Here is a 12,830-nt window from a genome sequence, read left to right on the forward strand (position 1 = left end):
ATTTTCTTTGGACAGAAGAGGCAGTAAAGAGCCCGTGAAAAGTAAGTGGTATTTTTTGATAAATATGAAAGATCGTTTAATCCTCATCTATGCGATGAGGATTGAAAAGTATCTTTCATATTATGCGCTCATACTTCGATAGGACCCTAAGAAGCGCAGCTGGAGATTAACATATTAACTTTAAGCATACTTGCCAACTTTTCCTCGATGGCTTCAGGGAGATCCCGTGGGAGGTTGGCGTGCGGGGGCAGGGCTTGACGAATCGCATCATTTTGGACCCACTAAGATGACGTGATATTTGCATCATTAAGCCCCGCCACTTATTTATTGTGAGAGCGAGAACCGGGAGGTTTCCCTGCTCTCTCAGGATCCCAGAAATGCGGGAGTCTCCCGGACATTCTGGAAGAGTAGGCAACTATGCGTTAAAAAAAAGCAGCTAATGAATTTCTAGAGACTGAGGTGTCGCTTACATTTCTGTCTCCATTACTGAAGTCATGTTGTCTTACCTGTCAATCTTTGATTAAATCTTGGTCTCCATGAAAATGGCCACCTCCATAGACATCAATACATGGTCATAGGACACAATTTCTGAACTGTGTCATCATGCCCCAGATGGCGAAGCCAAACACGTCTTGTACTGGCTCAGCATCAGGGAGAATGTCAGACTCTTCAGGGAGTGAGGGAGATCACCCCTATTTCAGGGAGTCTCCCTGACATTCAGGGAGAGTTGGCAAGTATGACTTTAAGGCTGACTATGAAATTGTTTCCAGGGAGTACTCGCCATCTCTTGACTGGGGATACTTTTAAACTAAATATCTGCCAGACCTTTGCCCCATATAAAACCTGCAACTTCCGTTGAAAAACCATTAATTCAGTAATAGATGATACAATGTGAAACGGCCTCTTGTGACAATTACATATAAATACTGTATGTACAAATATCCCTATAGTCAGGACTACATGATTGTTATAAGTAGGCTTTAAGTACATAGAGCTATGTGTATTTAAGGCGTAGTTGTCCTCTTAGGAACTGTCATCCTCCTATTATCTGATCCAACAGAAAAGGTCCTCAGCTTTATTAGTGCCAGACCAAGATCTACAAGATAAACGAGTATGTTTTGTTGTGTTTGTTTACAAAGGGATTACCATAGAGATTCACAACATTGTGGCCTCTTTGGGAGCACATAATTAATCACACATTATATGGAGACAAATGGTAAATTATTGCCTTTGCTTTGGCCTCTTTCTCTTTTCAGCATTTGCTGTTTATAAATCTACTTTGTGCAACATGTTTTATTAGATATGTTATTATATATTATTATATATTATAATGATACTAGAATAAAAAGATCTTAAGATGGTTACACACGGAGGTAGAGTGCCACTCTGCTCGAGCAAAAGGATCACTTTAAAATATACCCACACATTCAGTGCTAGAGCCCAAACCACTTCTGAACCACACTGGAATCTGTTAGCGCACTCAGAAGGGTACGGTACACGCAGGGCAATAGCAGTGTTGAATGGCACTAATAGTTATATATATTATAACAATGGAATCATTTGAGGGCATTGTGTTTGTGTTTTGGGGGGCACACATGAGCCAATATTGGCCCAATTTGCTGATATTGATAGGATACAAGGTTTAGGGTATCAGTTTTTGCGTGATGGTCAATTTTCTATCATACAGTGAAATGGCACTAATAGTTATATATATTATAACAATGGAATCATTTGAGGGCATTGTGTTTGTGTTTTGGGGGCACACATGAGCCAATATTGGCCCAATTTGCTGATATTGATAGGATACAAGATTTAGGGTATCAGTTTTTGCGTGATGGTCAATTTTCTATCATACAGTGAAAAATTGAAGAGGAGGATGATAATGCCTAATCAGGATGGTTAGTTATTAAATGGAACATAAAACAGGACAAGTATGTGCATGCAATTCAGCTTCTTTAGAATTAAATATTTTACTGAATACAAGATAAATTCAATTATTTGCTGGTTCACACAGAAGGCAGCAAAATAAAGGGCATTCATTTAAAGTAACTAACTTTCTTAATACAGATATATAAATGTGTGGTATTTATCATGTTGGTAAATCTAATAATGCTTACAAATGACTGTATTTGTCTTTTAAATACTGACAACTCACATATATATTTTTATTGCAGATTACATTAACAATCAGAAGGGCTCAATTTCAGTTGCAGTAGATCGTCCAAGCATCACTCTGGGGCCAATCATAGAGAGAGGACTCACTTGCCCAGCCTATCAAAGATGGCTGCAGGACAAGTTAGTGCTATATACACATACCAGAGGGTTACATTTGCCAAAAATAGACCATTAGGGAGCATGTTCACACATCCGTGCTGAGATGAGCTGTGCATGTGATGTAGTCAGTACCGTAACTAGAAATTTTGATGCCCTGGGCGAGACAGGGCACCGGCTCCCCCCATCTAAGTAGGAGTGGCATTTGACAAGTGGGCGTAGCTAGCACTTTAGTGAAAGAATTGTTATATGCACACACACAGTGGTATATTTCAAAAATATATAGCGATAGGTATTGTAATATTTTATGCAGTTAATATGTGTAGGTTTAAGTGAGTTTAATTATATTGTGATATGTTTCATGGGGGGAGGAGAGAGAGAGAGATTCACTTACAAGACTTTGAAGCTTCAACCCTTAAGTCCCGTTCCACTGACAGGAAGTTCGGCATTTGCGTTCCAAATGTCGAACTTCCTGTCAGTGGAACGCACTGCGGGACTTAAGAGTTGAAGCTTCAAAGTCTTGAAAGGGAATGTGAATGTCTCTCTCTCTCTTGGAGGCAGGTAGCGGGCGGCTGCTGCGCCCCCTTGGCCTTGCGCCCTGGGTGACGGCACCGCCCGCACCACCCTCGTTACGGCACTGGGTGTAGTAATACTCTGTTGCTTCTATACAGAACATATTAAAATTGCAGCTTGGGATCAGGAGCTGGCTGACAAATTTCAGGGGCAAAACTCGGCTCAGAAGCCTAATAGGAATATGTTAAAAGATAAAGAATGCAGGTAGTCAGGTAGTCCAGTTACCCAGCCCAAAGTGGCTGAGGGGCTCCCTTACTCTACAGACCAGCCAATCCCTGCTTGGGATTGTTTATCCCACAAACATCAAACCTTCCTTTGTTCATGCAGTAAAGCTGGGCATACACCTATGCAATCTTACTGCGTATGCAATTTCTGTAACGATTTTACCAATGACTGAATGTCCCAATGAGTATGCCGATTCATGCTCTTTATCTCTCATAACCATCTGCCGAAAAGATCGTGACTCCGTACACACTCTACAGATATCTGCCTACACCGCTGGCCGTGAGTGCATACACACTACCACATTTGCCCGACATCGTTCCATCGTTGATCATGAATTTTAGGACCTTTATAAAACTAAATCAAATGATGCAATTTGTTTTGGTACTATAAAACATGATCGTGGAAGCGTACACACTCTTACAATATCGAACCAAATGTTCATTTACTTTCTGATTTACACGATAATTGCATAGATGTGTACCCAGCTTAAAACATTCTTAAGCCAAATTCAGTTGGAAAATGCACAACCTTTAATCAATCTTTAGCCATACAATTTAATCTATTGAAAGGGCAGATAACTTCTTTTCATCCTCTATAACTAGGTCTCACACTGTAAAACTCTGCTAGGTGACTTTTTGTACATAAACTAAGATAATCTCCTTTTATGTTGGGTGACGACAAGTATTACTGCTTGGGTATGTAGCTATGATACAGCTATATACACAAAACTTGTGTACAGTTGAAGTGGTGTACATAACACAGAACATCCCATATGTAGTGCAATCAGTAGATTACTGAACACTGAGTCTAATTAAACACAGATTGTTCTTTATGTGCAACTTTCCAAAACATGACTGCTTTGAAATTCTTTAGAAAACCTATCACACAAAATTATGAATGAGCCTTTTATTTATTGTGTGTATTTACAAAGAGATTGCCATAGAGACTGGCACTAACTTGACCTGGATAGGAACAGATAATTAATAACAGATCTTCAGCAAAACAAATGGTCAATGACTGGAATTTTAGTTTTTGAAGCTGCAACCACCCAATCCTTTTTTACATTTTAAGTAATTAGTTATTAAAAACACTAATGAAATTACAAACTAATATCATATTGACATATGATGACTTCATTATGGACCAGTTCTCCATATTTTAGGAAGTCAGGTGCACAGCTATACATTAAACACATGTATTTAAGGTGTCTTACAGCTACATTATTTTTGTCTAAATTCATTGTTATACTTGCCATTCTAAACCTATCCTCTTGCCAGGCATAAATATTAATGACAGTGAACGTTCCATGTACTGGCAATATATGCTCAGTGTGCTCCTTTGAACCTTTCTGCGACATCAACTGTAGGAAGTCTGCTAACTTTCACCTCATTTGCTCTCATTGTTCATATGACATTAGTGTCACATGTTTGTCAGCTCACAGGACAGCCCACACCAACAATAAATTAAATGTTAAGGCCCCCGGGAAAAGTAGTGCATTGGGGCCCTACCTACACACCACTCACAGTAATAAAAATGTAAATTAGCAATCAAATTAAGCTTATATATATTGGTACATCCAACAAAATCATCAAACATTAAAAAACATAGATTAATCCACACAAATGTTTAGACAATATAACAAGCCTTGAAGTTGAAAAACAAGAAATTCAACATAAAAATGGTACTCATTTGGTAAACCATACAGACGGAGATGGCACAGTGCAAAATTACTATGAATTATTTATTATTATTCAAGTGTTCAACACAAACATTTGCAAAATTTATTTGCAGAGAATTGCTTTATAATTGGCTTGAAATTAATGGTCTTCAGGATGTCATTTTCCATACTCATGAGTGAAAGCCAGTTCAATTTCTGCTGCTCCATTGTGCTGCACAGCTGATTTTTTTTCAGTTTTAGTCTAGAAAATGAACGTTCTCCTGCACAGTTGGTCACCGTTATGCACATGAACAGTCTGAGTACAAATTCTGGGAATAATACTGAAAAGTTGGCAAGCCTATGGGGCACCTATGCTCGTGGTTCCCCTGGGCAACTGCCCAGTGTGCCCATGCGTTAAGACAGGGCTGTCTTAACGCATGGGCACGCTGGGCAGTTGCGTGTTAAGGGTATTATAGCAGGATGTACCAGACAACAATATGAGAACAATCTACATATTTTTTACCTGGTTTCCTCAATAATGATATCTGCTTTAATAACTGTGAATTGCAATTATGCTTCTATGTGTATAAGACCAACTAATACAAGAAAAATTCTGCACCTAGGAATTACAGTTTCAGACATGGAAATTATAATAACATTAACCACTGTTACAGACATGGCAATTTTTCAAACTAAAATTAGTAAATAGTGCAATATGTCAAAAACATTATTAAGTTAGCTTGCCATACATATTTGTGTCCATCATATTACAGAGCTCCATGTTCATCATTTACAGCCCACATGCCCAAGACACAGTCACTAAGCCCACCATATGCTGCTCCAATGTCTGATAATAGCTCATGCCCTTTACATACAGTCTGATGCCCATCAGATATAAAGCCCCATATATGGCCTTGTGCTTGCTGATGCGGCCCGGTCCAGCCACATAAATTAGCAACCTGCAGTGTCAGGGATTACATTGCTACTGTTTGGTTTCCGATAATGAATTCTGCCCGGAGATCACTAGAAGAAGAGCAATCTTTGCTTTGTAATTAATAACTGCACAGGCTGCTTCATAAATAGTTTTCATAAATTCGGACCTTGAGAAAATTCTCGCCAATGATCAGAGCTCTCCATGTATGAGCTCAGGTCCGATTGTATGAACGGTAAGTGCCTCACTTACCTAATGTAGTGAGCAGCTAACAAACCAGAGATTTAAAACTTAACAAGGCTATTCAAAAATAGATAAGAAACTAAACAAAATGACTGTTAACACTACACCCTAAGAATTCATTAAAGTCCAATGTCATATATATATGATCACACCAATTTTGGTACCCCTGATTAAATAAATATTAAAGTCCTTATTTCAATCAAAAAGTCCAAAACAGAGTTTAGTTTGTTTCAAGATAAAAATTGCAACTTACATGCAAGATTAAAAACGATGGTCATAACGGCATGGATTCTAATCATGGTGCTCCACATGTGCTTTGAACCACACATGGCTTCCGTTCTTCACCCTCACAACATTCACTGGCATCTAAATAATAATTTATTAATTAATAAGAAAACAATTAAGAAATTTTTAGGCTCAAATAAGGAATATTTAGATATTAATAAACCTGAAAATACCAGTGAAATGGTTATTTGGAGCTAAGACCCGCCACCAGGAGTTTATTAATAAGTTTATTCTCATCACACAAAAAAAATAATTAAGAAACATTTTAATGACTTAGAATTGGAACTAAAAACCCTAAAAGAAAATCATCACAAATTTCCTAAGAAAAAAAATTATATCTAAATATTCTAGCCCTGAAAGGAAAGCTTAACGAGCTCTTTGGGTTGAAGGTGGTGAGAGGTATCCAATGCCTTGACCAGAAATACTATGGGCTATATTTACTAAACTGCGGGTTTGAAAAAGTGTAAATGTTGCCTATAGCAACCAATCAGATTCTAGCTTTCATTTATTTAGTAGAAGGGATGGTGATTCAGCGCTCCCTACAAGTGTGGGTGGTGGACACTGCAGCCTCGTGGGACCGGAGGGGGGAAGGGGAAGGGGTGAGTTAAAGGGTGGCTCAACCCTTGGATACAATGGTAATGATTGCTAGTTCCTGGGCGCATAAACAATGATAACATGTAAAATAGACAGTTTATTGCATAGTAGAGTTGCAACTCTCATATAAAGCTGTACATAGACACACATATAGCAGTGATGAAAAAACCTTAATATGGTATGTCACTATCAGCACATTGCATAGAACAGGCATAAACAGGCATTGTTTATGCGCCCAGGGACTAGCATTCATTTATTTAGTGCATGCTACAAAATGACAGCAAGAATCTGATTGGTTGCTATATAGGCAACAACTCCATTTTTTTTTCAAACCCACAGTAAAAGATACCCCTAGGACAGCTGGCGATAAGGCAAATGAATCCCTTTTAGCAAATAAATTAAAAACAAAAAGTACTAAACGTAGAACATTTAATATAAGTGATAAATTAAATAATCCCATTCATGACCCACAAAAAAAAGCAGAAATTTTTTAAGAATTGAGTAAGATTTATATCATTTGAACTTAATTAAAAAACACAGGAATTTCTGATCACGCAAGTTTTCTCAGCTCACAGAACAACAGGGAACTAATCAAAACCCTAAAATAAAACCAGAAACAATAACAAAAACCATTGCAACTTTGAGGAACTGTGCGGGTCCTGGCCCTGATGATTACACATCTATATTTTATTTTAAAAAAAATCATTACTGTATTATTACCTTTACTGCTGAAACTTTTTAATAAAATTCTCAAAGGCAGTAAGTATATTTTTTGTAGGAAACCACAGGTGCAAACACTATAGAGATCCTTAAGGAGGGTTGTGACCTTAAGCCATCTCTCTGAAAATCTTTGCAAAAAAATGTTGTCAACAAGATTATCTATTGTTATTACAACCTTGGTCCACCTGAATCCAGTTGGATTAATCCCTGGAAGACAATCTTCTAATGTGAGGAGAGTGATCGATAGTGCCTTCCTTAGTGCTTTCATTACATACAGAGAAGACTATTGATCTGAACTCTTGGGGATTCATGTTAAACATTCTATCAAAAATGGGCATTAGCAGAGACTTTATACATTTTGTCAAATCCCTCTATCATAGCCCAACAACTAGAATTATTTCCAATGGGTATTCTTATCAACCCCTGCAAATGGCACCAGACATGGGTGCCACTTATCACCCCTTCTTTTTAGTACATCTGGATTCTAAAATTCGTAAAAACCAAGATATAGCAGAAATATACTCTTGCTCTCGTGAGCATAATATTTTGCTATATGCGCATGATATGCTCTTAGCTATCTTCTCTCATTATATACCCCAAAGATTTTGGTGATATTTCAAATTTCAAAATTAACAATACAAAATTTGAAGCCCTTCCATTAAATATGTCCTCACTAACAATTGAGATTTTGATAATAAAGCCTAAATTTAAATGGTAGGATGAAAGCTTGAAATATCTGGTTATTTAATATAACTAGACATAATGAGCCTAAATCAAGACCACACACAACTTGCACATAAGTTGTGTTTTAAAAAAAGAGCACAGAACGCTCAAGATTTGTTTCTACTTGAATCTGGGTGTAATTACACTCTTCCTAAACAGTACTTACCTTCAGTAAACACACAGAACAGACTGTGGTATATGCACATGCCTAATACAATAATGTCACATCAGAAGGCCTAAAAATAACATAATATAAAATAAAATAATAATTTAATGAAATATTTATTTTCAAAAATATTTTTTAAATGTTTTTTTACATTAATTACATAAATAAAGCATGGAAGCTGAGCGCAGTTCCTACCATATTTAAATCCAAGCGGAACACAAGTTATATTTCCATTTGAATCTGGGTGTAAAGTACAGTACAATCATTAATAAACATGGATTTTAAGAATAACTTTTTTTATATATACATGTATTAGCATAAATACATAAAGATGCTTTTAGCGAGTACTGTACATATAATATAATCTTACCTATAAATACGTTCTGTGCTAGCTAATGGCATGCATACAAGGCTGCTTTGGGGGGGGGGGGGGGAGGGCGGTTACAATTTACCTTTGGCCCTCAACAGGCTCCGGCCCTGGCCCTCACTGCTGAATTTTATTCACGCCTGACATTCAGTGAGGAGCGCCGCAGAAGGGACCAAGCAAGAGGAAAGAAGAGAAGAAATGAAAGAAGCTAACAAAAAGTAATTAAATGAACGGAGAGGCAAGGGGAGGAAAGCAGAAAGGGACAGTGTGATAACGATGGGGGGATAGAGGCACAGAGTGAAAAAGAAGGGTGGAGAGAGGCACAGAGTGATAAAGAAGGGGGAGAGAGGCACAGAGTGATAAAGAAGGGGGAGAGAGGCACAGAGTGATAAAGAAGGGGGTGGGAGGGAGAGGCACAGAGTGATAAAGAAGGGGAGAGAGAGGCACAGAGTGATAAAGAAGGGGAGAGAGAGGCACAGAGTCATAAAGAAGGGGGGAGAGAGGCACAGAGTGATCAAGAATGGGGGGAGAGGCACAGTGTGATAAAAAATGGGGGGAGAGGCACAGTGTGATATAGAAGGGGGAAAGCAGCATGGAGGGTGCAGTGTAGTTGTGATGAAGGGGCACAGTAATGTGTGTGTGATGGCACAGGGGGCTTGTGGCAATGTAGTGTGTGTGAGGTAGGTGGTGGATAATTAATGGGTGCTATTTTGTTTGTAGGGTGATGGTGAGGCAATTTAATAGTGGGCGCTGTTAATTTAAGATGGGGTGGTTTGGGGGCTATTGAATGTGGGGGTGAGTTTTGAGGGAATTTTTTTTTAGCATGCTCGACTATAAGGGGGACCCCATGAAATTGTTGTACCAGGGCCCTGAATTCCTCTTGGCAGCCCTGCATGCATATGTGTAGTTTATAAAACAAAAACTATACCAGGTCAGTCGTAACCATCAGTCGGCACTTACACCTGTCTTGTAGCTGGTGCAAATGATACAGCTGAACAAGAGACTTGAATCGGCCACATCTACATTGGGACACCCTCGGCACAGCCCTTACTGCACATTATCTACAGTAAACCACCATTTCCCTCCCCCGTTTCTCCTCTACAGTTGTAGGCAGTTGTAGACAGTTGTGTCATTTGCGTTCGAACATGATTTGTAAGAAACTGCGTTCATTGGCATAAGGTTTGTTTTTTGAGAATGCACAGAGCTATTTCATGCAAGATACGCTACGCAAATGGATGTACGTCCAGACATGAATCAGGCCCTATGACTCCCTATACGCTGCTAACTTCTGAAAGCTTCTAGAATCTAGAAAAAAATTGAAGGATTGGTACAGTCTTTATATTTCTTGATTGGGAAACATAAAAGTGGTTAAGATAAATATCCACCAAAATTGATTTATTCTTTATGTACTCTGACAGTTAGAGTACCATCTGATATGTTAAAATCATTACAAAAGGAGATCACAAAGTTTGGTCTGGGAAGAGATCCAAAACGCAATTAAAACTGTACAAAAAGGAGGCCGTGAGCGGGTTCAGCGTTCCAAGTCTTCCAAAATGTTACAAAGACTGTCATAGTTTACAACTAATATGAACCCATTCTGGGACTATTACTTATATATGGGTGGATATTGAGGCTGAGCTCTTGTGTTTTTCTTCCCCTGTATGTTCCTTGGGATCATTCTCAAACCTTGGCCATCTACAAAACAATTACCCCCAACTTTCCATTTTTTATTTCAATTTGGGATCATGTCACCAACATATATCGTTATGGGATAATTCGGCTTTTCCACATGGACTAATGCAAAAAAATGGTCTTCAAAAAATACATTTAGTTTTTATCTGATATTGCCCCTTTGAATTTGGTGCTCAGATCAGCAAATTGTAAGAAAATATTTAATCTGCCACAATATTCAATCTTTCAAAATCTAAAAATTATACATTTCTTTCATTCCCATGATTTATGGAGTATAGTGACTAAATCAACTTCATTTGAAGCATTGTGTGGGTGCAGAGCATTCTCAAGAGGGCTTAACTCCACACTTTAGAAATTACTTATTATATTTGGTTCACAGGAAAGGGCGAGCCTGAGACTGCAAAGGAGCTGTAACTAGGGGTGACTCTAAAGGTTGATAAATGGACTAAAATCAGAGAAAAGACAGTAGAAGCTCCATATGTGCCAAAACTAAAGAAAATGCCTTTAAAATTTATGGCAGCATGGTGGCTTAGTGGTTAACACTTCTGCTCACAACACTGGGGCCATGAGTTCAATTCCCAACCATGGCCTTATTTGTGTGGAGTTTCTATGTTCTCCCCGTGTTTGCGTGGGTTTCCTCCGGGTGCTTCGGTTCCTCCCACCCTCCATAAACATACTAGTAGGTTAATTGGCTGCTATTAAATTGCCCTTAGTCTCTCTCGTTCTGTGTGTGTAAGTTAGGGGATTTAGATTGTAAGCTCCAATGGGGCAGAGATTGATGTGAATGCATTCTCTATAGAGCGCTGCAGAATTAGTGGCACTATATAAATAAATAGATGATGATGATGATGATATCAACTCCAATAGATTACATGCTATCAACCCAAACAATTCTGATTTCTGCTGGAGTGGTTGTGGGGAGAAGGGATCCTGCCCCATATTTGGTGGTTCTGCTCATATCTCTAAACTCTGGGATAAATTATCTTCCTATGTGCCCATCATACTTCCTTTTACATGGCGCTATCCATGATAGTCCAAAAATATATAATTATCCCTAATAAATTATATCTTGAACCTCACAAATCTTGTCATTGTTTGCAATTGGAGAAACACATCAACTTAACTTTAGTCATGAATACAATCTGGCCAACCTACCATATGGCCTCACTCACAAGTATAATAAATGATTAATACAATATATGCTTAGCTATTTGGTCCCCTAGGCTAAAGTTGTATGGAGCAACTTCATAATTGCTATTACATTACACAGCATAACATTTTTCTCATATATAGACTCCATATCCTTACCCTTACTTATTTTTATTTTTTATTTCCCTTACAAATATCCATTTTTTTTCTTCATCCTTTTAACATTCCTTTCAGTTATTACTAAATTAATTATTTGCCATGTAAATCTATTGTTATTTATATGTGACAAGTCTGATATGTTAATATTTTTCTTTTATTATGAAGTTTTATTGATTATTACATAAGTTATCTGTTTACTGAACTGTAACACATCAATAAAAATATATGGGGAAAAACCCATAAAACAAATTATCTATCACCATATCTTTTCCAATAGATGAGTCACAAATTTTCCTAGAATCCACATTTTTTTCTATCTCATATTCAGGATGACGTTCACCAGAATAGTAGGCGAGGAACATGTGTAGATTAAATGCAATTGGATGACTTTCCAGATTAGTAAGTGGTACTCAACCACAGAACTGGTTTCAGGTAATTAAACTGAAGATAAAAGAAAGCTTATCTGGAAATAAATTAGCAAGGAGTCCCATGTAGATCCCCTAAAGTCCTGGAAGTAATTTGCATTGTTCTTCATTCAGTGGAGAGAAGATGTGATAAATCTAATATGTAGGTCAAATGTCCATCAGATCAAACCCTATGCCCTATGTATTACAGCCATATGCTCTGACTTCCTATGTGTTCTGACTCCCCAGAACATGAAACGCGTTGGTTTAAAAATACTGCGAAAACGGTATTGGGGTTACTACTTTTATACAGAGCAAGCACTAACCATGTACATACTGGATTTATACAAGCTCTTCTCTCCATGTGACATGATCCCAAGCTGTCTGTCACACATTTCCATTGAGGTATTTAAATAGAATGCATGAAGCAATTTGACGGTTACGGTCTTTCCTTTGGTTTATTCAGTTGAGGACCTTTGCACACATTCTACCCACTACTCTATAAAATACATATATATATCAACAAAAGAGCATGGCAGAAATAATGGAGACATGATTCTTACAAAAAACGAACTTGTGTTCTCGTGCAAAATGATAGAACTGCTGCTTGCTGCTCCACTTATAAAATAATGAAGATGACCTGTCACCATCTACTTCCGGTTAGCTCAGTT

General features: G+C 37.9%; 1 long non-coding RNA gene across 1 annotated transcript in view; it reads left to right on the top strand.

Annotated features, from left to right (window-relative positions):
* LOC142104290 (uncharacterized) overlaps positions 1-12,830 on the top strand; it is a 101,957-nt gene that overhangs the window by 20,793 nt on the left and 68,334 nt on the right. Inside the window, exon 2 of the long non-coding RNA XR_012679552.1 lies at positions 2,175-2,295. This is a non-coding gene — a long non-coding RNA (uncharacterized LOC142104290). The remainder of the gene's footprint in view (positions 1-2,174; positions 2,296-12,830) is intronic.

Source organism: Mixophyes fleayi, chromosome 10 (assembly GCF_038048845.1).
Source record: "Mixophyes fleayi isolate aMixFle1 chromosome 10, aMixFle1.hap1, whole genome shotgun sequence".
NCBI classification, from domain to species: Eukaryota; Metazoa; Chordata; class Amphibia; order Anura; family Limnodynastidae; genus Mixophyes; species Mixophyes fleayi.